The following is a 6,466-nucleotide window of genomic DNA, read 5'->3' as shown; positions in this document are numbered from 1 at the left end:
TCCTTGGACTGAGATGGGTTGTGCCTCGTATTCCAGTTACTGCACCAATGAGATCTGACCTTTCTATGAAGGTGGAGATGGTTGGCCAGCTCAGATCTACCTGTTTGGTCGTAGAGGTGTCAAAATAAAAGAAGAGGACAAAAAGAGGAATTCTTTTAACCCAGGCTCAGCAAACACTCTTGCAGGCCACCTGCCAGTGTCTTGCCCTGCTGTAGGATGACAGATGGCTGGCTTGGTCATTTAATGGTAACTCACACTTGTATCTCAGGAAGCCTCCTGCCCCTGTAAGTCTCATGCAAGCCAAGATCATGGCTATTATGCTTTACACACACTTAGATAATGAAGATCTAGTTAATACACTGTTCATGAGGATAACAATAAAACATCTTTTGCCTGAAGATGTCTTAATTCTTTTCTCCAAAAGAAAATTGTCTTCTTCAGAGAACAAAGTTCTTAGATAGAGCCTCCTGACTACTTCAGTAGGAAACCTGATACAAATATCAGCTGAGACAACCCAAGGCAGGCCAACTGCAGCTGGATATGGGCCACTAGATGATTCTCTTGGCCTGTTGCCCTTCTCCTGGGAAAGTTAGGGAGCAGGTGTTGGAGCAGCATATAATAGTTGAACAGCTGGGAGCTTTCTTCCATGCTTAGCAACTCAAGACAACATTTTATTGTGGGGCTTCTGCTTTTTGAGGTAGTACTGCTATAAATTCTGCAGGTTCTGAGAGGACACAGCTGGGGTTCTGCTTATTTTGTTAAGTCTTTTCTTTTCTTTTCTTTTCTTTTCTTTTCTTTTCTTTTCTTTTCTTTTCTTTTCTTTTCTTTTCTTTTTTCTTTTCTTTCCCTTCCTTTCCTTTTCTTTTCTTTCCTGAAAGAGGTTCTTTAAGACTGCCAAGTGAACATAGCTATTTTCTCATGGGAAGAACAAAAATTCTGCTGTGGAGGTTTCTTTGTCCTAAATATTGCCCTTAGGAATGCAGAAAAATAAAGCTTGCTGACATGCATCTGACTAAAAAATAAATATCTGCATCTGATTTATTTAGTCTTGGCTTCCTTTATGAAAATCTGGTTAGGTGTTTTATACTCTATGGACATACAAAGCAGGTGCAATGAATGACAACCTAACAGTGCTTCTCTCTCGTTAGTGTCCATGTTAAGTGCACAGGCTGATTAGCTCAGCTGCACAAGGTAAATATCTAGATCTTTTGTTTGGTTTAGGGGTTTTTTTCCCCCCCTCACATACAGTGAGGTTACTGAAAGCTGTGAGATGTGGCTAGAGAAGATGGCATAACCCGAGGGCGATGTGCAAAGGAAAGCTCTGAAAAGTCTAGTTGATCCTTCTGCTGGAATCAAACCAGAGCCAAATGCATTCACAACATGTCTGTGCTTTTCTCAAGACAAGGCATCCATGCAGCCACGGGGCTGCTGCTGTGCCAAGGGTTGGGAGCAGGGCTGTCTGCTCTAGTGTTTCTGTGGTGGAGCCGTGTCTCCTCAGGCTCCTGCACCTGGGCTGGGAGAGCCATGCAAGTCAGTAACTGCATCAGGGAGTTTCACACTGGACAGCATGTGGATTTAGTCTCTCTTATGACCAAATTGCTTTTTTTCTCCTTTGTTTGATCTGGGAGCAGGGTAAAGACAAGGAGGATTTGAATTTACATGCTAAGGGAAATGGAAGATAGATGGATAAAATGAAGCATAAGTGGTAAAAAGATAAGCAGAGGAAAAGGCTTCCACAGCAGGAAGAGCAACAGTGTCAGTATCTGAGGTGTTGTGAAATTTCAGGGTAATTAGAAGAACCTCATCAGCAGGCAGCTGCTGTAACAGCACAGGTCTCAGTGAACTTGGGTAATGATGTGGGCATTCAGCATCTCCAGTTCTTGACATAGGTCTGTGGGGCCTGAGAGCAGCATGGCTGGCAGCAGCAAAAGCAGAGTGGTACCCAGTGCCTCCATGGGATGCCCTGGCAGAGGGCATCCTGCCATCACTTTCCAGGTCTGGACAGCTTTCCCAACTCCTCCTCTCTGCAGACAGGAGCAGGGACTGGATGCTTTTGTGCACTTGCCTTGCAGGGGCCATGTGCCACCCTGCTCTTCTCCAGACAAAATGCAAAGGAACCAGCTGGACACCCCTTCCCTTCTCACCAACCCTGTCAGCCTTCCGGATAGCTTCACTCCACTGGTTTTCCAGCAACAGGTACCACTCCTGCACTGCTGTTCCAGGGATCCTGTAGCTGTGCAGCTCTGAGGCAATGCAGGACAGTGCAGACGCTGCTGTTCCCGTGCAGTCATTTCCCTTCCTGGGTGTGTGTGCCTGCTGTGGGAGGGGAGGAGATCCTTTCCACAAGCTTAGAGGGCTCGTCCTGGACACGAGCCACCTGCCCATCGGCAAAATGCCGTTTCCAGGTGAAATTCCTGCTCATTTTCCCCTCAGTGCCCCTTCCTGCTGACTCCAGCCACTTTATCTCTTTTCTTCGCAATCAACTCTTCTGCAGCTCAGGGAGAAACTGTCTCCCTGCATCCTCCCTTCCACCCCCCCTCCTCTTCCAGCAGCGATGCTATCCTCCCTCTCATCATCGTGTTTTGCTGACCCTGTCACACTAATTTAAAAAGAAAGAAAACCTCTGGGACAGCAGCAACGCTGCTTAGGTGACAGGGAGAGTGAGGATTCGGGGGAGGTGGGAGAAGGAAAGAAAAAGGGGGAAAAAAGTGTTTGATTTAAGCAACTTAATTTGAATAAACCCCTCCTCCCGCTCTTCCTCATTGGTTTCCTGCTCTTCCTCCATATTAATGGCACTAGCCAGGGAAAAGCTATTGGTTCCGTATCTCCTTTCCTTTCCTCAGGCACTCGGGGGAGGAGGTGTTTGCATTTCTCCGCAGGACCGGCTCGCTTTGCAGAGCATTGTCTGGGTATGAGAATCACACTCACACCGAGGAGACAGGGGCGAGCGGAGCGCATCGCATCACAGCCCTGACCCGCAGGCAGAGCATCCGATCCAGCCTCAACACCCTTCTCCTCTCCCACCCCACCCCCCGCTTCCCCAGCGCCAATAATTGTCCTTAAAAACAGAAAGGAAAAAAAAAAAAAGGGTGGGGAGGAAAAAGTTTGCAAATCCTCCCTTCTTGGTTTTATTTTTGGATTTTTTTTTTTTTTCCGTATATATATATATATATTTTTCCCCCCCCTTTTCTAATTGAACGATGGCGAATTCCTTCAGGGCCAGGACCTGGCCCACCCCCTGAGCAAAAGCAGCCTGGACATGAGCGGCAGAAGAGGGAGGAGGAATTTGGATTCACTTGGGAGGCACCGACCCTTCCTCCACCCGCTGCCCGCCAGGCGGGGGGAGCCCGGCCCGGGCCGCTCGCTCCCCCGAGGGCACCCGGAGCTGGGCAGGTTCTGCTGGGGAACCTGCTCCCTTGTGTCCTCCCAACCCACCGGCCCCCGCCCCGCCCTGCCCCGGCTTGCGTGCAGCATCTCCAGCACCGGGACGCATCCCTGCTGCCATGGTAAGTCCTTTCCTCCGGCTTTTCCCGCACCTCCAAGCCGGGGTCACCCCTCTCCCCTTCCCCTCCCGGGCTTGGGGGGGGATGCGGGGGCAGCAGCAGCCGGCGCTCCCATCCTGGAGATGCCAAAGCACCCGCTGCTGCAACCCGAGGGGGAAAACGGGCTTAGAGCCATCTCGATTTATTGGCTGTTCCCTCGTCTTGCCCAAGTCCTGGGAATAGTTCTTTCGGGGGAGGGGGGGGGGATTGCATGCGTGCCTTCTGCCCTCTGCCAGAGCTGCGGGCTGAGGATGCGTGCGCCAGAGAGGTTTGATTCTTTTCAAACAAATAAATCTTCCTTTGCAAGTGGTGACAGGTTAACGTGCTCGGCATGGGAATCACGTCTCTCTTTTTTTTTTTTTTTTAACACAATATGGCTGGTAAATAAAACCTGATTGCTAAACAGCCCCGCTGCTGCTGTTGGCGTTTGTGAGCTCAAGGCTCCCTTTGCAGTTCTGCATCTTCACCTGCCGCAGAAACTCTGATTCACCCTTCAAGCAGTGCACCAGGACTCCTCTATTTTTACTGTGGGGCAGTAGTAAAAATTGCTGTTAATGTGCCTGTGACCTCTGCTTGCATGCCTCTGTGCACTTCTCCTTATCAGTATTTGAACAGCTGGTTCTAATAATACCGTGTTTATGCAAAGCACATCTCAAGTCAGAGTGACAGCCCACAGGACAGGCTCTCTGCTGCTATGCTGTGAATTTAACATGTGAACAGCTCAGGGATGTATTGGAATCTAAAGAGTTTGCAAGCAGGGAGAGAAAGATAATGCAGCATGCTGCTCAGGACTGGAAAATGGGGAAAAAAAGAGAGATTTGTTTAGTGACATAGTGGTGTTTGTGGCTAGACCGTCATCCCACTGACACAGAAGCAGGTCTAGAAGAACTCCCTGGAAGTCAGTGGCTTTCCTCTGCATCTCATCTGCTGGTAAACAGAATCTGGCTTTTAGCTTGAAGAATATATTGGCATAGCACTGAAGGTAGTTATAATAATAATAACAAAACTATCCCCAGTGAATAAAGCAGCAAAGTGACCTGATTCTTTCCTAGGCTATTATGGATTACTGTTCATCTTGTGTTTGTTAATTACAGTGCAAGTGTTGGACATGACAATGTGCAATGTAAGTGAAGGAGCTTTTTGGGTGCTTTATGTCTTTTTTTTTTTTAATCTGTTGTTGGAGACAACAAACAGATTTTCATTGGATGTGATTTGGGTACACAGCCATCTCACTTCTCTCTTCAGCCTATGCGACACTGGTCGGGGAGAGTAGGGAAAGGTTTCCATGGCTAGCACATGCTAATCAAAGGAATGGCATGGTTACTTGAGGTTACTGTCAATGACAGCATGAAGGCAAACTCCTTAACGTGGTGTTGGTTTAGCTGCAGAGAAGGAACACGTTATACAAGCATCTATACTTGGCTGATGCAAAACACACCAAAGCTGTCTTGAAATAAGTTGTCCTATAGGATGGGTAAGGCAACACTGCTCTGATTGGATGAATAATTAAGGAATGCTCTTCACTGCAATAATGCGAGTTGGATTAAAGTTGACGTCTCTGCTTGTGTCTCAGTTACAGTTCTGGGTCTTCTACCTTTTCTTGCTCTTGTTTCTGTGTGCTGAGGGCACTGGTTGCTGCTTTCTTGTTCATTCTGGACAGCTACAATTGATCTGTTATTGTACCAGCAATCTACCTGGGAGAGGAAGGTTTCTGGTGTTTTGTTTTCTCCAGTTGAAGGCATGTGTGACGGGCAGGATAACCACTGGCCCTGAACAGACTCCAAGGTCATGGGGGGCCTTGTGTGTGATAAACACACATATTTATCTTTAAACAGGCAACTACCTTTGTGATCCCTGTTAGCTTCAACCTTTGTCGGGGTTCCTGCAAGAAAACAGGAGGGCTTGTTGCTCCCTGTGGATTTAAGATGTCTCCTGTTGTTGATGTGGTGGTGCCACTGCTGCATGTAGATCTGTTGTTGGGGTGTGTGTGTGAAGCTTATAAACACGAAGGCAGAAGCTTTGTTGTGGGGTGCTACCAGGGAGAGAAAGACAGATATTTCTGAGGCTGTGGGCTGCACTCTTGATCATGTTCAGATCGTTGTTCCTCACATCTCTCTTCATTCAGCTGACATCTTGGAGATATTTTTTCTGGGGTTGAGTTCCATATGTGCCTACGCCTCAGATAAGTTGAGACCCATGTCCCCAAGCTGATTCATTTCAACGGAACAGATTTTGTTTTCCTTTCTTTCCTTCTGAGCACAGTTAGTACAAACAGTCTAATTCCCAAATTAGCTCAGATTATCTTTTGATGAAACCAGAATATTTGAGTTAAGAAGCAGTGAGAAAAAGTAAACTCAGGACAGGATCATGTTGTAACTTGTATCTGGTGGAAATACCTGCAGAAATAGCAGGTCAGTTAGTCCTGATTTAACAGGGGAGTTGTTTATTGCCATAGTTCTGAGGAGAGTTAAACTGATACCAGGATATAGAAGTCAGTGGAGATACTGAGTTTTACTTCACTCTACTACTTGGCCCAGAGAGTGCAGACACCATCTTTAAGTCAGAAAAGTGAATTTTTATGTTGACTCATGTTCCTTCATTTCCATTCCCTGTTCACCTTTCACATCCAGCCATCCCATATCACTTGAGAAGACAGCAAAGGTAGGATTCAGTACATGCAGCAGTCAACAGGATATTGGAATGGGTTTTGCACACCAGTGCAGAAGTGGAACAGCTCAACTGAAAGGGATGTAAATGCACCTGTGACAAACTGTCTCTTTCTTCCTTTGTACAACTACCAGGTCATCTCTGCTGATAATGTGTCAGCAGGGACAGCTACAACACCACTCTGCTACCCGTTATGTACAGCATCCCTTGACGAGACACTTCTCCAGTTCCCTTGGTGCTGAACTTGTTCTGTTCTT

General features: G+C 47.2%; 1 protein-coding gene across 1 annotated transcript in view; it reads left to right on the top strand.

Annotated features, from left to right (window-relative positions):
• Positions 1-3,447: 3,447 nt before the first annotated feature.
• ADCYAP1R1 (ADCYAP receptor type I) overlaps positions 3,448-6,466 on the top strand; it is a 134,142-nt gene continuing 131,123 nt past the window's right edge. Inside the window, exon 1 of the mRNA XM_051612366.1 lies at positions 3,448-3,506. The gene's annotated coding sequence lies outside the window, so the exon portion shown is untranslated. The remainder of the gene's footprint in view (positions 3,507-6,466) is intronic.

Source organism: Apus apus, chromosome 2 (assembly GCF_020740795.1).
Source record: "Apus apus isolate bApuApu2 chromosome 2, bApuApu2.pri.cur, whole genome shotgun sequence".
Lineage (NCBI taxonomy): Eukaryota > Metazoa > Chordata > Aves > Apodiformes > Apodidae > Apus > Apus apus.
The sequence above is the reverse complement of the archived record's forward strand: the minus strand, read 5'-3'. Positions and strand labels throughout refer to the sequence as shown.